Source organism: Papio anubis, chromosome 2 (genome assembly GCF_008728515.1).
Source record: "Papio anubis isolate 15944 chromosome 2, Panubis1.0, whole genome shotgun sequence".
Taxonomy (NCBI): domain Eukaryota; kingdom Metazoa; phylum Chordata; class Mammalia; order Primates; family Cercopithecidae; genus Papio; species Papio anubis.
In genome coordinates this window covers 53924553-53945795 of record NC_044977.1, presented here as the reverse complement: position 1 = coordinate 53945795, position 21243 = coordinate 53924553, and the positions used below count along the sequence as shown (strand labels likewise).

Here is a 21243-nt window from a genome sequence, read left to right as displayed (position 1 = left end):
CTGGGGGGATGCTGGGAGAGATGGTGAAGAAGGTAAGTTGGTACCTCAACCACACTGGCCTGGAAGTGACAGGCCTCCCTTCCACTCATTTTGTTGGTGACAACTAAATGATAAATAGCAGTCAGTTCAGTGTAAGGAATGCTCAGAAATGTAGTCCCTGCCCACGCAGCCTCGATCTCACTTGTGCTCTAGAAGAGGGGGGACAAACCATGGGGGATGGTTAGCCATCTCTGCCACATATCATTTAAGTGTTAAGATGCTGAATCTCAGAGAAATTAACTCACCCAAGGCAGAGCAGCTTGCAAATGGCAGTGCTGAGGTAGGAGCACATAGCTGTTTGCCTCCTACTCTTGATATCTTTCCACCAAATGTGACTGCCTCAGTCCAGGGCATTTCATCTCTTTCTGCCTGTCTGAGGTCAGGTTCTTCAACTGATGGGAGGGGAAGAGTGAGGACCTGACTCTCAGGTTGCAGCTGTACCAGTCTCATGGCCCGACAGATTCAAGGGCCTTAGCTGATGCTGGGAATGGCTGCTGCCACTGGGACAGATAGAGAGAAGGGTGGGACCCAGATGACGGGCCGTATTTAAGACCTCAGTGGGCAAGACCCCAGCTGGGAGTCAGGCCTCAGTCCTGAAGGTGGCCTGAGATGCAAGTTGGAAAGGAAGTGCAGGGAGAGAGGGAGGCCCAGCTGCTGGGCTGAACCATGTGGCTGATCAGCAAGGGAGAGTCCTTGGGGGCGCTTGTCCCTGAGCAGGGGGCAGCCGGGAGATTCTGGGAATGATGTGTGTGGCTGTCCTGGTTTGGTGCTTTCTGAAATACACTTGAGACAAGTGGTCAAGCATGAACAGTTTATGTGGCAGGTGATCCTAGGAAATACCAGTTGAGTGGGGCTGGGGAGGAGGAGGCAGGGGCAGGAAGGCTGTTATGGAGCACATGACCCTGTGGGTAGGTGGAGCTTAGTCTTGCTGTGGACCTCTGAAAGACACTGTAGAACATCCCTCAAAGCCATCCCAGCAGGGGCTTTTACCCACCAGTTCTCTATAGGAAACCCACCAGCATGCAGAGGGAAAGTGGGGCGTCAGCAGCACCTGCCCACTGGGTGTTATTTTCCTGGGGCTCAGAATTGTCAGGCGTGACTGGATATTGATGCCAATGCTGCTGGCATATTTCCTGGGTTGACTTAGAGATTGGGGTGCATGTTCAGGCAGCGAATGGCCAGGTATGACCCATGAATGGGAAAGAAGGGGATTAAGTGTATTCTCCTGAGGCAGGAACAAAGGCAGGGGGAGGGTGGCCCAGGAGCCGCAGCCATGCTTCCAGGGATTCCCCACCAGCAGAACGCGTCCATTCTCTCTGCTTCCCCTCTCTGTACTTGCTAAGTCCACATCCAGGCTGCCTCACTCGAGAGCACACAGCAGTTCTCCATTCTGCACATCAGGGCGGTCAAGCAGGTACCCATGTGAGCAGGGAAGCCGGGTGGCTGGGGGCTCCTTCTGAAGTATGCAGGGCCCCGCATGTGGCCATCCCAGCTCCAGAGAGAAGGCCCTTTAAATCATACCTTTGAGGTATTTTCTCTCCTGTTTCAAAAGTTTCCGTGGAAAATTCAGGAATGAATGCCCCATTAAATACATTTAACGGTAATGAAGTATAATTTCCCTGCCAGAAATACAAAGGTGGCAGGTGGCTGGTGGGAACAGCAGCGCCTTCCAGCCAATTCTTGAGCTCCCAGATTTGTGTCCAGAGAGGGAGGGAGAGTTTGGAGGGGTGAGGAAGGATGCTGGGCATGGGTCGGTGACTTTGTCCTACAAGAACAGCACAAGGACACTCAGAAGCACCTGGTGAGTGTAGGGTAACTGTTCCATGGACGGGAGATGCGGGCTTACACCAGCAGTCAGTACTGAAGCCCCTCGGCCTGGCTGTAGAGGGCTGAGTGGGGAAGAATGCCCCAAATGGGGCTGAAGGTTCAATGTTCAAGTTGGAGAGAGCCTGAGCTTTGCACCAGACAAGATTGGGGTTGAATCCCTGGTTCATTACTCACAAGTTCCTTGACCTTGACCAAGGAACCTCACTTCTTGAGCAGCAACTTTCTTATCTGTAAAATAGGAACTATGATTGTTGAATCTACCTTCTAGGGTGGAGCAGAATTAAATGGGAGAAGCCATAGAAAGCACCTGACACATAGCAGGCGCTCGAGTGTCATTGATTAAGGAAGACAGACGGTTGTAATAAAATGGATAGAAACTCATGAGGTGCCTACTATGTGCAGACACTCCCAACAGTGCTACAGGCATTTGCTCATTTACTTAAGCAAGAAGCTGGGATGAGACAGAAGTGGAGACTGCACAGACTAGGCCGGCAATAGGGAGGGTCCCACGGATGGTCAGCCAGGGACAGTGGGAACACCACTCCTGGGGTTGGCTGTGGCAGGCATCCATAGAGAGGGCGCCTGATGTTCTGGGTGTGGCAGGAGAATGCAGGTTGCAACGACACTTGAAGTCTAGCAAGCAGTGGATGTGACCTAATTGGGATGCCATGTCTGTGGCCTGCCTGCCACCACTCTGCAGCCTATGTCTCTGGCTGACATGACAAACCCATTGCAGAATATACCCCCTGGGAATCTCTATGTCCTTCTCAATGAGAGTTGCCAAGTGAAGTTACATCAACTCGCCACCTTTGTTTTTACAGATGAATCCACAGAGAAGGGGGTGGGTGTGAGAAACAGAGCCTTTCACCTGATATTGGGGTGCTGCTCTTGGACCCCAGCCTTAAAACAACTTCCCCTTCCCCCATAACATACACAACCCTGTGGGACAGGATGAACCCAGGAAAGGACTGGAAGCTGAGTCTCCAAGTTCAAGAGCTCCAGGACTGCAGCTGAGCAAAGGCTGGGGCTGGCAGAGGCCACTGACAGATGGAAGATGCAGGGCATGTGCAGGCTCTCCAATGGCCTCCACTTTCCTAAAACCCAGCCAGCCAACCCTGCTGCAAGAATGTCTCCAGAGAAGATATTTGTGGCAAGGAGCCCACATTTGGGTCTGGCCCCCAGGAACTCCCCCTGGGAAAAGTTGAGGGTGCAGAACCAAGATTGGAAACCACAAGTCTGACAGAAACCATCTCCATCAGGCATATTGTGGCATTTCTCAGAGTCTCTCCTGTTCTCCAGCTTCCTCCAAGTGTGAATTGTTCATTTTATGTTTTCCCTGATTTCACCACTCAATTAACCCCACAGCAGGTGCCACCTCCTCCATGCCACCTTTAGCACAGTACAGGAATTACTAGAAACTTCTGCCCTGTGAGGACTGGCATTCCTTCTGTTTCATGTTCTGCTCCATCCGGGACACTACCCTCCCCTGCCAGTTTCTCCTGCTCACCTTCATTTCCATGTGTGTCACTTGTATTTCTTCGCTGTCACTCATCTGAGTTTTCTCAGCTCAGAGTTGTAAACTGTGACTTAAAATTCTTCTTCACCCTGTTTCATATGCATTTTGACTGATGACATGTGTGTTGATGCCTTCTTAGAGACTGATCATGACTCAGACTGAGCATGTGCATGGATTTTAGGAAAGGATAAAGGAATTGTATAGATCACAATGCTGAAGCCATTATTGAGATTGTTTTCAGTGTCTGAAACCCTTTTCAATGCCTCTGGCTTTCTGTTCCCCACAGGTGCTCCTTTCCCCTTATTCTTGTTCATTACCTGCTCAGAATGATTTCCGCCCCTTCCTCCCACCTGGAATCAGATCCAGGCGCTGGTGAGTGAGCTCGGGCATAGTGGGAGGCCCCAAAGCCACAAAGGGTGTGAAAGGCAGGTTGCAGCCAGGACAGACGCGGAGATTACAGGCCAAGGTCAAAGAACCGGGAATGTTAGCTGAGGTTGCAGGGTGACAGCGATAGGTAATCTGTTGCTAAGGCAAAACTGGGCTTGGCATTGAGAACCAAGAAAACTACATCTTGGGGTAAGGTCTGAAAGCAAAGTCTCCAGGGCCAAAGTCCTCACTGTGCATCTCTCTATACAGCCCAGTGCCACCAGGCAACTTTTCCGGGTGTTTTTGAGAGCACGCCCCATTCCCAATAGCACCATTCACACGGCAAGTAGGTGTATTACCCTGCATTGCTCATTACTGTTGCATTTGTGGACACTTCATCTCGTAAGTGAGACTATAAGACTTAGTGAGGGGATACAGGGTCTCTGTCTTCTTTTTAAGACCCCAGGCGCTCAGCACAGATGATTGTGGAAGTAGCAGTGATGTAACTCTGGCTGGCCTGGGTTTGGATAACAGGTCTGCTGCTTATGGCTGTGTCTAGAGGCAAGTCACCAAACCTCTCTGCATTATTCAGCTCGGATGAATAAGGTACAATGGAAAGGGCTGTTGTGAGGATTGAATGAGATTATATAGAAATCACAGGGTCCCTGGATGCACACAGTAACCGTCCATTGTCTGTTCTTCTTTATCAATTAGTATATGTCTACTGATTGCTTTTCTTGAATGAACGACTTATTTATTTGCAAATGTCAGGGCACTAAAGCATAGGAAATGTTCTCATCCTTCAAGCCGCTTCTGCTATTTTGGGGTGAAAAGGAGATTCAGGAAGCAGGAGTTGAACGGCTGCAGCAAGTGTGGTGAATGAGAGATGCCATGACTTCCTAATTCCCATGATCATCTTGCCTTCTGTGTTAGTTTGCTGCGGCTGCCGTAACAAAACACTGTCAATCAGGGGTGGGCTTAAGCAATAGACATCAATAGACATTCATTTTGTCAGCGTTCTGGAGGCTGGATGTCTAAGGTCAAGGTGCTGGCAGGGCTGGTTTCCTCTAAGGCTTCTGTCCTGGGCTGTTTCTCTACATGGCCATTCCCCAGTGTGGGCACCCCTGGTATCTCCTTCTGTTTCAGAGGGACACCAGTCAGATTGGATTAGGACCCACTCTAATGGCCTCCTTTTAACATAATCACCTATTTGAAGACCCTCTCTCCAAATCCAGTCCTATTCTGAGGTACGGGGGGTTAGGGCTTCAACATGGAATTTGCAGGGGATGCAATTCAGCCCATAGCACCTTCCCCTCTTGCTAACTATGCCACTGCACAGGGCTTCGTGCCCTCCTATGAGCTCAGTTCCTCAAGAGTCCCAGCACCCCTGAGCTCTAGCCACAGGGATCACCTTTTCCAGGCCCTGCTGAACTGGGCTGGCAGCAGGCCTACCTCATGAACAGCTCACTTATGCAGGCTCTGCTCTCTCTCCTGGGGGTCTCACCTGGGCCACTCACTCCCCAACCCACAGGGCCTCCCAGGAACTGCAGCCACCTTCTGAGCAACATGGCAGGCAGGCATCAGGAAATTGCCTGGCGTGGAGCTCTCCTCTGCTCTCGGCCCTTGCATTCCCCAGTCCAAGGTCCTGCTCCTGGGAGCGGAAGGAGGCAAATCTCAGCCCCTCCCTCCCACTCCCCATGGCTAGGGTGGGGTATGGCTCATGGATCCCAAACTCCTCCTGCAGGGGCACCTGAACTGGACTCCGAGTTCAACCTCTGGTGCCTTGTGCCGCGGAGGTTCTCCATATAAGACAGTCTTTCTAAAGCACAAAGAAGGTGGTGACACTCCCCCATGCAGCCTTCAGTGACTGTGGCCCGAAGACTCACCGGAGGTGACACATGAGGCTCTACACCCTGGGGTCCACCTTCTTGCAGGCACATCTGCTGCCACACCCCAGCAAGCAAGCTGTCCATGTGTCCCTCTCTGCTGTTTGCTCAAGCAGTCACCTCTCCCTGGATGCCCGTGGCCCTTCTTCCACCTGGCCAGCCCCTGCCAGCTCTGCCCTGTTCTCTGCTCCCCTAGTATGGGGGTCGGAGCTTTGGGAACTGACCTCTGTTTCTACCCTAGTACCATCACGCTGCAGCTAGGTGGTCTCAGCCACACCAGCAAACATACCAGGCATGCTATTTAAAAAAAAAAAATCCCATTTTCAGAGTACTGGGGTTAATTCAGACTCACATTAAATGTTCACCCTGTTTCTTATCCATCTTCACAGCCAGCAGAATGAAGTGCCTGGGATACCTGGCAAACCTTATCATCAAAGACAGATTCAGTGATATCCCCTGGACACATGGGTGGCCTAAGGCCCTGACTGCCACCCTGTGGCTGGAAAAAGGGGACACCCTGGGTGTGGGGAGCCTGAGGCCCTTGAGTCATTGGTGAGTGCTCTGTATGACCCAGCAAGTGAGGTCACCCTCTCTCTCACCATCCTCCTTTCTCTCTCACTTGAAAGCACTGTTCGGTGCTCACTCAGCACAGTCCCTGTTGGTCATCTCACCCACCTCCTCGACCTCACACCTACCCAGGCCCCAATGACACCCAGACATATTTCCCTCTCTGGCCTCTCCCACACACTCCAACCCACACAGCCAACAGCTGCCTGGACACATCCACCTGGATGCCCCCTGGGCAATCCCACTTCATGTGTTCAACATCAAAGTCATCGTTTCCTCTGATGGCCAGTCAGCTCTTTCTCCTGGGCTCCACAGCTCAGGAATGTAGCCTGTATCCAGTCAACCAGGCCAGGGCTTGAGCACCTCATGAAGTTCTTCCTTCACTCACTGTGTCTGGCCAAACCTACCTGGCTTGCCGAGTGGTTCTGTCATCCAGCCCTCCTTGTCCTCCGAGGTCCATCCCTGATGTAGGCCACCCGCATCTGTCTTGAGGATGAAAGCACATCCTCATCACATCACAGTCTTCCACTTCACTGTCATCTAGTGATTCTTCCAGAACATACATATCTGCTCCGGTCATTCTCTTGCTTATGCGAGTGCAAGCTGCACTTCATGAGAGCTGGGATCTCGATTATTATTTTTGTGAGTAATGGTCCTGCGGAGAGACAATGGCACACATACCAAGCTGAGGAACTGAGCAAAGTTTGATAAAGGGACTACTTACAAGGATGTGGGCAGAGTTTAAAGAGAGCAGCAAAGATGGTGCGACACCCAGGATGAGTAACGGTGAGGATCCATTGCCAACCTAGCCTGGAGGGTCCTGAGAGGCAGCGGTTTCCTTGACCCAGAGAGAGTTGTTTGGAGAGGGCAGCCTGCCAGCAGCAGTGGTCAGGGGATTCAGTCTCCACGGGCCCACAGGGGAGGGGCCTGGGGTGATAAATAGCCCATCACTCTCTCCCTTCGCCCTCTGGTCTCTTGCTGGTGAGACTAATTTGCCACCTCTAACCAGCAGCCAGAGGGCAGGTGGCCTGCTGATGTGGTCAGCCTCCCAGGTCAGAGGAGGGTTCCCAGAGGCTCTGAGGAACCAACTGAAGATCCCAGTTCATCACTGTTTCTCTGGCACCCAGGGACCAACCAAGCAATGAATCAATAAAGGTTTCCAAATGCACGTGAGGATGATGCCAGACTTCTTGGCCTGGCATTTAAAGTCCTTCGTGAATCTTACCCTTTCACATGTCCTACACACAACTTCCTGCTAGGTGGGTACTTCTCCTTCTCTAAGGCACAGCTCAAGTGGCATCTCTTCTGGGAAGCCCTCCTTCACTCTCCTGAAAAATCAGCCATTCTGCTCCTACAGACCTCACTCACCCCTCACCTTTCCAATAATATGTATTGCTTTCTGTTCAGATCTCTTCACAGGTCTCTCTTTCCCAGCCACGATGAGCACCATCATATTTACCTCTCTGTCCCCAACATCTGGCACATAGTAGGTGCTTAATACAACATTAGTAAGTTAATTAAAAATGTCAGGATATAATTGAGATACAATCATTCCTAATGCCTACAATGGAGGCATTGAGTTTTTCTGTGCATTGTCAAAGATGCTTAGGGGCTTTTTTTCACCTTATGATTTTTAAAAAATGATTGTGATATCTTACAGATTTGACATGGAAAGTTGATTTAATTTTTTTAATGTATAATAAAAGGACCAAAGTAAAGGATCAAAGGTGCTTCCATTCAGACCCAAGCAAAGCCAAAACCAATGAAGCTGGCACAGAGGGAGAGCTCCCCCATTGACCCTGAGGTGTGCCAGCTTGCAATTCCTGCTTAGCCTCTCAAGCATCATAAACTAATGGAATTGAAAGCCACTACTTGGAAGCAGAGTTTACAGTCCACTTACCGATGAAGAGGCATTTTGCGGACACAGGCTATGAAGCCTGTTTTCATTTCGATGTTTTTAAAATCTAATTTCCATGCAAATAGGAAAGGATGTGTTTAAGAGTGTCGACTTTGGGATTTGTTTGAGTGTCAAACGGCATGACTAATATTTGGGAATTGAAAAGTGTCCAAGGACACTTAAGGAATTCCAGTACTACAAAGGAAGCCAAATATGTTGTGATTAGAGCATTCACTGTCCCAAGAAAATAAATGAGCTGGCTCAGAAGACAAGCCACTTTGCACTGCCCATTGGCTTCTGAGCAATTCTGTTCCCAAGAATCTGCGATCATGGAAGAAGACCCATTGTTGCAACACTGGTTAAAAACTCATTTATTCAAGTGTTTTTAAAATGAAATCTTAAATATCCAGAGGGAAAAAAATTGCCAACGTTTAGGCCCGAGGGGAAGGGCTGTACTAGTAGAGTTTTAACAGGTAGTTTGTTTTTGCATTGTTTGCAGTGAATAACACTGACAGTCTGAAATTTAAAAGCAGTAGTAAGAAGGGAAGTAAGAATTTAGTTGTCTGGGATAATTCTTCTGCTTAAAAAGGAGAATTGTCATGCAAAACTGGTATGAGGAAATTGGATAGGTTTTAAGGATATTTTAAGAAATCTTTTAAGGAACCAGGCATGGTGGCTCATGCCTGTAAGCTCAACACTTTGGGAGGCCAAGGTGGGGGAATCTCTTGAGCCCAGAAGTTCAAGACCAGCCTGGTCAACATGGTGAGACCATATCTCTGTAATAAACTAAAACACAAAAAATTTAGCCAGGCATGGTGGTTCATACCTGTGGCAAGAGGATCACTTAAGCTCAGGAGTAGGAGGCTATAGTGAGCTATGATTACACCAGCTATGATCACGCCACTGTACTCCAGCCTGAGTGACAGAGTGAGACCCTGTCTCAAAAAAAAGTCTTGGAGTATGACATACAAGAATGGAGCTTTGCCCTTCAGGTAGAAAAAAAATTCTTATATTTGAATAGTGTGGGGTGGAGGCGGGGGGCAGGGCGGTGGGCAGAAAGGAGACAAGAGAGGTAGTTAGCACAGAAAATTCTCAAGTTGAAATAGTTTGAAAAGGGTAATTACCTCCTTCTATCTGAAAAGAGCAAATGAATAGTTAAAGGCTTTTAAGATAAATAACTTGAAACCCTCACAGAGAGAAATAAAAAGTTGAGCGGGGGACCCAGGAGGCCCAGAAAGCCACTGTTTCTTCCTAATGTCACACCAAGGACCAACTCTACATATGCAACATTAGAAACCAGTTGAAGTTTAATACAAGAGGATATCCAAATTGGATTTGTAATTTCCCTATTTTATTCTAAATTTGATATCAAGACTTTATAGTTTTAGAGTAGTTGAATAATATTTGCCATTGTTCTGATAAAGAGTTGGACCTTTCTAAGAAAAAACAGACACATACACATGCACACACATACCATTTGATCTTAGTTACACACACTGGTTCTATTGCCCCAAATCTTCACGAATCACTGCCTCCCCTATAATTGTGTTTAGGGTTTGCTTCTGTTCATTGGCAGTCTCAGGAATTTATTTCAGGACTGCGGATTTTACAAAGATTCCTGGTGTCTTCTTTGTTCCAGGGCACCACTGACATGGAGGAAGGAATACTGGCTCCAGCGGTCTGAACTGACTTTATCGCTATTTCGCCTGGTCGATTTTAGCGGAGCCTCTGGTTCCGAGTGATTTGTCCTTCCTTCCCTTCCCTTCCTTCCCTTCCTTCCTTCCTTCCTTCCTTCCTTCCTTCTTTCTTTCTTTCTTTTCTTTCTTTCTTTCTTTTCTCTATATTTAAATTTAATTTGCAATTTCTTTCTTCTTTCTTGATTTCTTGGTGCATACCACAAGAAGTACAGCTATGTAGCCCTTCTCTGTCCCAAGCATAAGTCCCCTTAAAGGGCCAAAGAACTATTGGTCCTTCCTTCCAGACAGGAAAAGCTGGTTGAACCCAAAAGGTCTGTGACTTGACATCTATTGATGTGCATATCGGTTTAATTCTTACTCCTGCTCACAAATATCCCAGAGTGCATTTCTGTCCCCGCTTCAGTCTGGTGTCCTGGCAACCACCTCCAGGTGGTAACCACCTCCAGGGTTCTACTCTCTGACAGGAAATGCAGTTGGGATGGAGGGTGGCAGAAATGTTTCTTAATCACTTCCTCCAATGTTGGGGAACTCAGTTTTCTGACTCATGCACTATTTTAACAGCTTCCAGGAAATCCTTAGCCTGAATATTTGGAGTGATTGCAGGAAGTGATTTCTAGAAACATCGGAGGAAACATTGAGGAAAGAAGACTGGACATGAGGAAGGGGAACGTGGAGAGAATGTGGAGAAGGAGGAAAGGAGAAAGGAAGGGAGAGAAGGAAGGGATGATGGGGAGGGAAAGAAAACAGAGAGAGAGAAAGGAAAACAAGGAGAAACCACAGCAGGGAAAGAGAATACTGTGGCCACCAGGTGAGAAGTCGCCTATAGGCCCTAATACCTCAGTAGTGACCCAGGACCAATGAGTGGGTAAAATTACTACCCTGACATTTGCCCTGTTCCAGTCAAAGATGGCTCACTCAGTGACCCTGGGAACTTAGGACGGTCCCTGCTTCCTAAATGAGAGGATCGGGCAGGCTGCTGGGCAGAGGTGAGTTTAGCTGAGGGACTCATGGCTTGGCCTGCACTTGTTTCTGAACTGGATGGACCTTGCTAGCATCACCCTCAGATCCTAGAGAATTATTTTCTGACTCATGCACTATTTTAACAGCATCCAGGAAATTCTTGGCTTATTTGGGGTGATTGGAGGAAGTGATTTCTAGATTGGTTCTTTACCGACCAAAAGAAGGTCAACTCTCCTGATACTCCTGATAGTGTAAACACATACAGCAGTTTTCCTTGGAAGTTAAGAGACTCCTGAGACTCCTAGCAACCTATATTTTCCATTTTATCTTAGCACAGAAGATAGGCTTAGCAAAAGAATGCCTCAGGCACTCTAAAATATACCCCCACCCTGCTGGAAACCAACAACAACCTTTAAGCATACACTTAACAACAAGTGAAATGTGGTCACACACTCCTGTAATATTTTCCCCCAAAATGTTGAGATGACTTTTCTGGATTTGCCCATTGGCCACATTCGTGTGTTGATAAGCTAGAGTAACCTCTCTGGTTCAGGAAACTTAACAGGGAGCTGACATTCATACTATGATGCTGAAAGGGGAATGTTATGCCATTATCCCTTGAAAAACACAACTTGCTGAAACAGAAACAGAAAAAAATAGTGAATCTGAGCAGTCCTATATTCCTTTTTAAAAAAAGACAAATAACTCTTCCAATACTTTAAAAAATGCCAATCTTACATTGTCTTTTCCAGAAAACAAAGAGGGAACATTTCCTGCCTTTTTATTTTGAGACAAGCATACACCTGATAACCAAAACTGACAAAGATATTACCAGCAAAGACCATTATAGGACAATATTTATCTTGAATACAGATGCAAAATCAGAAACAAAATATTAGCAAATTTATATACAGTGATACATATAAAAGGATAACACAGCATAACTGAGTGAGGTTTAATTTAAAAATGCAAGAGCCATTTAACATTCAAATATCAATATATTTTACCATATTAACAGAAATAAACTCAAGAGATTTAGAAAAAAAAGCCTTTGAGAAAATTAACACCTATTCATGATAAAAATCTCTCAGCATTAGGAATAGAAAGGAACTTCTTTAAACACATAATGCATATGTACAAGATATCCACGCCTAGTATGATGAAATGTTGCATTTAATGATGAAATATTTCTCTCTTTCCCCTGTGGTTGGGAATAATGTAAGGATGTTCATAACCTTGCTCCCAATCTCAGGGCCAAAGCAAATAATTAGAATAAATACATGAAATTGTCAAGGTCACTAGATGCAAAATCAATACAAAAAATTAATAAATGTAAAATAATTTAAATTATGTAAATCAGATTCTTAAATCACAGTGGAATTAAATTAGAACTCAATAGTGGAAAGAATATGGAAAATTCCAAAATATTAAAATACTAAGCAACAAAGTTCTAATTAAGCTATGGGTCAAAGGAGAAATTACAAGGAAAACTAGAAAATATTTTGAATTGAATGAAAATAAAAACACAACATATCAAAATATGTGAGTTTACAGTGCTTAAGTAAAATTTGATACTAACAAATTTATACTAATGTACTAATTTTATAATAAGTATAACATTTATACTTTAAAAAGAAGACAGGTTCTATGACCTAGCTTCTTAATAATCTAGAATAAGAACATAAATGTAAATTTAAAAAAAAACAGAAAAAAAGATGAAGCTAAAAAAATCAATGAAACAGAAAACAGAAAAATAACAAATAATACAGGAAATCAAAATCCCTTTTTAAGATCAACAAAAGTGATGAACCTCAAGCCAGATTAATCAAAACAATTAAAGAAAAGAAGAGATAAATTAATACAGAAATGAAAGAAGAGACATCACTATAGATCCTATTGATGGTAAAGTTATTAGAGGAATATTATATACAATCATATACCAATAAATTCAACAACTTAGATCAAGTGGAAAATTTCTTGAAAGACACAAACTACCAAAGCTTACAGAAGAATAAATTTATATCCTAAATAGCCCTATGCCCATTAAATAACTTGAATTTGTAGTTAAAATCCTTCCCACAAAGAAAACTCCAGACCCAGATGGCTTTACTGGCATTTTCTATGAGGCATTTAAGAAAGATAATATCAGTTCTACACAAACTCTTCCAGAAAATTGAGTAGAAAGCATCACTTCCCAAAAAATTACATGAGGTCAGCATTAACTCAATAGCAAAACTGAAGACATTACAAGAAGGAAAAGAAGGAAGAGGAAGATGAGAAAAACTACAGATTAACACATTCATAAACATCATTATAAAAGCATAAAATTTGAATAAATCATAACTATCATATACAAAAAGATTACGACCAAGTAAAGTTTATTCCAAGAATGTAAGGTTGGTTTTACAACTAAAAATAAATTAATTCACCATACTTAAAGACTAAAAGAGAACAAAAAAGAGTGCAAGCATATAATCATCTCAATAGATACAAAAAATAAGAAATAAAAAATTGACATAATTCAACAACCATTTATGGCAGAAACTATGAATAGAAACAAACTTCTTCAACTTGATAAAGATGTTCTATAAAAACCTAGCTAATATCATCATACTTAGTGGTGAAAGACTAATTTCCCCACTAAGATCAGAAGAGGGGCAAGGATGTGCAGTCCCTCTATTTCTATTCCACAATATCTGGAAGTTCTAGTCAGTACAAAAAGGCAATAAAAAGAAACATACAGTTTGAAAAGGAAGAAGTACAACTCTACTTATTTGCATGCCAACATTCTATCTTTGTAGAAAATCCTTAAGATTATACAAAAAAAGTACTGAAACTAACAAGTGAGTTTAAAAAGATTACAGGATACAAAGTTAACATACAAAATTAATTATACTTTTATATACCAGCAAGAAACAATTTGGAATTGAAAAATTTTTTAAAAACTTAATAATAACATCAAAAATATGAAATACGTTGTGATAGATTTGAAAAAACTGATACACAAGTCTTGCACATCAAAAACTACAAAACACTGCTGAGACAAATTAAAGAACACCTAAGTAGATGGAGAAATACATGATATTCATGAATTGGAAAACTAAATATTGCTAAGATGCTAATTCTTCCCAAATTGTTCTAAAGATGTAATCAATTCCAGTCAAAATCCAAGAAGGATTTTTTGGAGAAATTTGACAAATTTATTATAAAAGTCATATGGAAATCAAAGGACCTAGAATACCCCAAGTAATTTTGAAAAAGAATAAAGTTGGATGACTTAGCCTATCTGATTTCAAGACTTATTATGACTCACACTGTAATTGAGGCAGTGTAGTATTGGCAAAAGGTCAATTGATTTTCAATGAAGGTGCTAAGGAAGTTCAATGGGGGAAAGGATATCTTTTCAACACATGGTCCTTGAACAATTGAATATTCAAAAGTAAAAATTGAATCCAGGTTCTTACCATATCATTCTATGTATAGGCATTGACTGAAAATGGATAATAGACTTATATGTAAAGACTAAAACTATAAAACACTAGAAGAAACCATGAAAGAAAACCGTAGTGACCTTGGATTTGGCCAAAGATTTCTTTAAAGGACATAAAAGGCACACAATATAAAGGGGAAAAAATAGGCTAATTGGACTCTTTCAAAATTTAAAACCATTGCTCTTCAATGGATACTGTTAGAAAAATGAAAAGGCATGCCACCAACTGAGAGAAAACATTTGCAAAATATACATCCAACAAAGGACTTGTATCTACAACCCAATTAGAGATGGCCAAGAGGTTTGAACTGACACTTCACCAAAGATATTCTGGTGGCAAATAAGTGTATGAAAAGGTGCTCGACATCATTAGTCATTGGGGAAATGCAATTTCACATCACCATGAGATAGATATCACTATGCAGCCAATAGAAGGACTAAAATTAAGACTGACCACTCCAAATGTTAGCAAGGATATGAGGCAACTGGAAATTTCACTCTGCTAGTGAGAGAGCAAAATAACATAGTAACTCTGAAAAACAGATTGCAGTTTCTCAAACTGTTAAACATACCTTTATGACCTAATCATCTCATTCCTAGGTATTTTTTCCCCAAGACAAGAGAAATGGAAGTAAATATCCACCGGAAGTCTTGTGCATGAATGTTCACAGCTGCTTTATTTTTAACAGCCCCAGTGTGGAAATAGTTAAAATATTCATCAGCACATGAATGGATAAGTGAACTGTGTTGTATCTGAACACTCAGCAACAACTATTGATACATGAAGCAACATAAGGGATAGGAGTGTGGATAGCAAAGTGGCACAAGGAAACCTCTGGGGGTGACGCACGTCTGCATTATCTTGATTGTGTGATGTTTCACGGTGTGTATGTTCCTCGAAATTCCCCAGCTGTATACTTCAGTCATGTGCAGTTTTTTTGTACCTCAATTATACCTTAATCAAGCTGTAAAAATTAATTATATTCAACTATATTTTTATATATTAAGCAACAGGCACTGGGAAAATGAAATTTTAAAAATATCATCTATAAGAGCACCAAGAATGTCAAATACATGAAAATAAATCTAATAAAAGATGTGCAATCCCTCTGTATTGAAAGTTAGATGACATGACTGAGAGAAATTACAGAGAACATACTAAAATGGAAAGATATTCCATGTTAATGATAGGAAAACCCAATATTTTCAAGATGTCAATTATCCTCTGAGTGATCCATAGATTCAACACAACTGCAATCAAAACCCCCAATGGGTTGATTCCAAGTCTTTGCTATTGTGAATAGTGCCGCAATAAACATACGTGTGCATGTGTCTTTATAGCAGCATGATTTATAATCCTTTGGGTATATACCCAGTAATGGGATGGCTGGGTCATATGGTACATCTAGTTCTAGATCCTTGAGGAATCGCCATACTGTTTTCCATAATGGTTGAACTAGTTTACAATCCCACCAACAGTGTAAAAGTGTTCCTATTTCTCCACATCCTCTCCAGCACCTGTTGTTTCCTGACTTTTTAATGATTGCCATTCTGACTGGTGTGAGTCCTTTGTAGGGACATGGATGCAGCTGGAAACCATCATTCTTAGCAAACTATCACAAGAACAGAAAACCAAACACCACATGTTCTCACTCATAGGTGGGAACTGAACAACGAGATCACTTGGACTCGGGAAGGGGAACATCACACACTGGGGCCTGTCATGGGGACGGGGGAGTGGGGAGGGATTGCATTGGGAGTTATACCTGATGTAAATGACGAGTTGATGGGTGCAGCACACCAACATGGCACAAGTATACATATGTAACAAACCTGCACGTTATGCACATGTACCCTAGAACTTAAAGTATAATAATAATTAAAAAAAAGAAAAAAAAAACCCCAATGGGTTGGAGGGGTAGAAATTGAGAAATTATTTTTAAAATGTATATGGAAATGCAAAAGATCTAGGATAGTTAAGATAATGTTAAAGAACAAGACAAAGTTTGGTGGACTTATGTTACTAGATTTCAAGACCTAGTAAAAAAACTACAGTAGTTAAGACAGTGTGGTATTGACACAAGAAGGAACAAATAGACTGATGGAACAGAAGGTCTTGAAGAGATTCACATGTATATGGTTACACAAGTTTCACTGCAATTAAGCCAAGAAAGGATGTTTTTTCAATAAAGGCTGCTAGAGTAATTAGATATCCACATAGAAAAAAAATAATCTTGCCTCCTAGCTCATAACATACACAAAAGTAAATTCCAGATGGTTCATAATCTAAATATGAAAGGCAAAACAATGTAATTTTTAGAGGAAAACATAAGAGAAAATATATACACCCCTGAGTATGCAAAGATTTCTTAAACTGAAAAAAAGCACAAAACTTGAAGAAAAAAAATGATGAATTGCATTTCATTATAAGTAATTAAAATGTTGGAAAGGAAAGCCACATAGTGGGAGAAATATTTGTGTTACATATATCCAATGAGACTCATATTCACAATTTAATAAGAATTCCTACAAAAAGTAAATTTAAAAGGCAAACAGCCCAATGGAAAAATGGACAGACAACCTGAACAAGCATTCCACAAAGGGTAATATCTAAATGGTCAATAGACATATGAAATGTGCAAAGTGTCATTACCCTCAGATAAATATAAAAAGGTAAATTAAAAACCCAAAACAATACTGTTACACACCCAGGAGAATGGCTAAAATGGAAAAGGCAGACAATACCAAGTGTTGGCAAGAACAAGGAGCAAATGGAACTCTCCAACATTACTGTTAGGTGTTCACTATATAACCATAGTGAAAACTCTAGCAGAATTGACTAAAACTGAGCACATATATATCCCATGATTTAACATTTCTACTTCTTGGGTATATACCCAACAGGAATGTATGCAAGTGTTCACTGAAAGACACATAGAAATATTCACAGTAGCACTTGCACTATCAGTCAAAACCAGAAACAATTCAAATGGCCATCAAACTATAGAATAAATAAATGGCAGTATCTGCACATCGTGGAAACAAACAAAACCATAACTATGTAGAGGAAGCTCAACCATGTGGTTATAATGTTGAAAAAAAGAGCCAGATACCAAAGAGAACATATGGTAGGATTCCATTTACATAAAGCTCATACCCAGAGAAGAGTAATCTACAATGTTGAACTCAAGGTAGTAGCCACTCTCAGGAGCAGTAGTGACTGAGAGGGGATGTGAAGGGGGCTCCGTGTGCTGGCCCGGCTCCATGACTTAATCTGGGTTCTGGTTATGAAGGTGTGTTCACCCTGTGAAAATTCACCCAGCTGTACCATTGTGATTGCTACCCTTTTCTTATATATGTATGTCACACTTTAAAAAAAAAAAAAAAAAAAAAAAAGATTTGTTTGGCTTACTCTGGAAAGTGCTGTGATGGAAAGCAACAGGGTGCTGGAGAGAAAATCTGGCTGGGGTGGTCAGTCAGGGAGGGCTCTTTGGAGGAAGGGATGTTTGGCTGAGAGCTGGAGGGTGAGGTGGAGCCTGCTATGAGAAAAGCAGCCGGGAAGAGCTTCCAAGGCAGGGGGAACTGATAGACAAAGGCAGGAAGGTTGGGACATGAGTGAAGCTGTGATGTGCAGGAAGCTGGCTTGTGCCATCAATGAGAGCCAGTTCTGAGCATCTGGCCCCAACTCTGTGTTCAGTGAGGTCACCATGGTGACTTGGAATATGCAAATGATGTGGGAAATCAGCAAATTGTATCAATCTGGATTTTTTTTTCCTCAGAAAATCGCCAGCTGTACAGCAATGACCATAGCTTGGCAGACCTGTCATGATTGGTCATTTAACCGTCTTTAAAATTCACTCTATTACATCCTTGGCTTTCTTCTCTATCCTGCTAGGAAAAAAAAAAAAAAAAAAGTTTCTTTGGATGCAACCAAAGAGAACCTCTGGCTTCAGCTTGTCTGTTACTTACCCTTAGCTGTTAATTATTTTTGTTTTGTGTAAAACAAGAGTTGGCAAACTGCGGCCCTTGTGTCAAATATGATCCGCGGCCTGCTTTTGTAAAGAATTTTATTTGTTTTTCATATTTGTCTATGGTTGCTTTTGCATTACAACAGCGGAGCTGAGTTGCTGCCACAGAAATCTTACAGATGGCAAAGCCTAAAATATTTGCTATTGGCCCTTTAAGGAAATCATTTGCCGACCCCTGTAGCTTGGCAATAGTCATCCAATCCCATGCACCCTTATGGCCAGTATTTTCTGCACCCACGTCAAATACCCAGTGCAGTATGCTGCTAGTGCATTCCCTTCCACAGGTACAACCTACCAATCCCTGCTGGTTAAATGTTTAGCTTTTGGGCTATCTCTGCTCAACAGCCACCAGTGATGGGGACCTTCCCCCCAGCCAGAGGTGAGGGATCTATTTCCCAGAGGCCATCTCCTCACCTGCTCTCTCAGACCAGTCCTGGTGCCAACTGTTGAAGGTTGGGTTCCCCAAAAGTAGAGGCTGACAAAGAGTTTGAGTGCAAGATGCTTATTAGGGGGTCAATACCTGTGGAAGGAAGAGGGAAAAGTCTTGAGGTTGTGATTTTGTTGGGGGAAAGGGGAGCTCTGGTCCAGTCCTGACTACCAGGGTAGCCTGCACCAGCCAAAATGGCTGGAGATCTATATACCCAGCTGGGAAGGGCATGACCTCAGTGAGGGTTCTCCACAGCTGAAGCTGACCCCAAAGGAGCCAGTGCTAGAGGCTGCTTGCAGATAGCACTCTGCCATTGGCAGCAATGTGTCCCTAAAGGAGGGTCTGGACAGCATGCACCAAGGTCTGCCATAATCCCCACCATGCGTCCCTGATGTCCCCACTTTCTCCCCACTGTGGCACCCTTTTATCATTTCTTCACACCTTCCAAAGCACTACATCTGAAAAACTACCACACTGATAAAAAGGAAGAGAACTTCTGTCTGTCGGCAGGCTACTGTGTGCCAGTTGCCCTACAGAGGTGACCTCATGAGGGAAACCCGTTGACGCTCCACTCTGCAGACAGGGAGACTGAGGCTCCCCAAGGGGAACTGAACTGCCCAGGGTCACACAGCTGGGGAGTGCAGGGCTGGTATTCAGATATAGTTTGCCTGGCATTGCAATTAACCTGCTGTTTTATGTTTTGTTTGTTTTGTTTTGTTTTGTTTTTCCGCTCTAGGTCACCACCTCTTATAAAGCAATTATTATGTATCATAACACTTTATCAATCAAAGACAAATAATGGGCCATCAGATCTTCTGGTCTGTGTGAGCTGGTCAGAGTCACTCTTGCACAGACATAGGGACTTGCTGAATTGCACGCTCACCAGGGGTCAGGTGCCGCACTGAGCAGTGTGGATAATCCCCACGGCAGCGCCTGAGGTAGGTACTGCTATTATCTCATTTTACAGATGAGAAATTGAGGCTTAGGAGAGGTTGAGTAATCTGTTGAAAGCAAGACATAGGTCTGTTTAATGACTGGACACAACTTCCTTCTTTCCTGGGTGGAAGAAAGTCTACCTCCAACAAAAGCAATTACTGTGTTTTTTCCCTTGTGTCCTCCTAAAGTGGGGATCTGCATAATCTTAAACTCTTGGAAATATGTAATGTAGCCCAAGCAGTCTCCATTGCCTTCACAGACCTGCAGGACCCTGGGCACACAGGATGAGACCTACTTGCTTATGGCAATGACAGGGCCTGGGAACAGAGTGCTGGAGCGGTGTCCAAGTATAAGGAGAGGTGTAGGGAAGAAAGCCAAGTGATCTGGGATTCTTTTCTCTCCACTGTTTTTGTTGTTTCATTTCTCCCTTGAAGATCCAGAATTACACAAGGAAGCATTTACTTCACTTAGTTTTGTTTTGTAACATGATGTTGTTAAACAGCATGGGCTCTGGAATCAGGCAGACCAGCATTCAAATCTGGATTCTGCTTCTTACTACCTGTGTGGCATCCACCCAAATGGCTTCACCTCTCTGAGCCTCACTTTCCTCATCTGTCAGGTCTGACTTAGAACATCCCTATCTCCTGAGCTGTTGTGAGGGAATGTTGATAAATCTAAACACACAGCACAGCCTGCAGAAACCTCAACAAATGGCAGTTGAGCTCTGGTCTCTATGGGACCCCAGCTCTTTGGCCACTCAGGTTGATGCCTCTTGTTTTCAGCCCAAGATCATCCTCTCAGCACAGAAGCATCAGTTCATATGTGGCATCTCTTCTTCCCTCTTCAATTGCCAGAGAGTACTATCTCCCTGACCAAGGATGGATTCTTCCCATCACTTCTGAAGAACCACATAGTGAAGAAGTGAGGAGTTGGCCCTGGGAGTCAGGCTGGTTTGAGTTTCATTTGAGTCATTTCTTAGCTGGGTCACCCTGGACAAGTTTCTTTTTTCTTTTTTTTTTTTTTTTTTTGAGACTGAGTCTCGCTCTGTCGCTCAGGCTGGAGTGCTGTGGCCGGATCTCAGCTCACTGCAAGCTCCGCCTCCCGGGTTCCCGCCATTCTCCTGCCTCAGCCTCCCGAGTAGCTGGGACTACAGGCGCCCGCCACCTCGCCCGGCTAGTTTTTTGTATTTTTTAGTAGAGACGGAGTTTCACCGTGTTAGCCACGATGGTCTCGATCTCCTGACCTCGTGATCCGCCCGTCTCGGCCTCCCAAAGTGCTGGGATTACAGGCTTGAGCCACCGCGCCCGGCCTCCTGGACAAGTTTCTTAACCTCTCTGAGCTTCCAATGTCTCATCTGCACAATAGGTAAAATTGTACTCATGACATGGTACCATGGTGAGGGATCAATGGGCATGGCATGCAGAGGTTCCTTACATACTGACTGGTACACAGAAGGTGCTCAATAGATGCCTGTTCTCATCTCCTTCTGCTATTTTCACTTATTCTAAGCCAATACTTTCCAAGAGACTCCTAAGAGGTTGTATCCTAGCCCAGGCCTTTCTACAATCTCGGTATAGCTATTTAAAGAGACAAAAATCGGTCATAAC

At 43.6% G+C, this 21243-nt stretch overlaps 1 long non-coding RNA gene across 1 annotated transcript; it reads right to left on the bottom strand.

Annotated features, from left to right (window-relative positions):
• Positions 1–902: 902 nt before the first annotated feature.
• Positions 903–20622, bottom strand: LOC103881912. The gene is made up of 3 exons (XR_643499.4): positions 17658–20622; positions 6609–6856; positions 903–4691 (listed from the first exon to the last, which is right to left on the bottom strand). It is a non-coding gene; the product is annotated as an uncharacterized LOC103881912 (long non-coding RNA).
• Between the last annotated feature and the right edge of the window lie 621 nt (positions 20623–21243).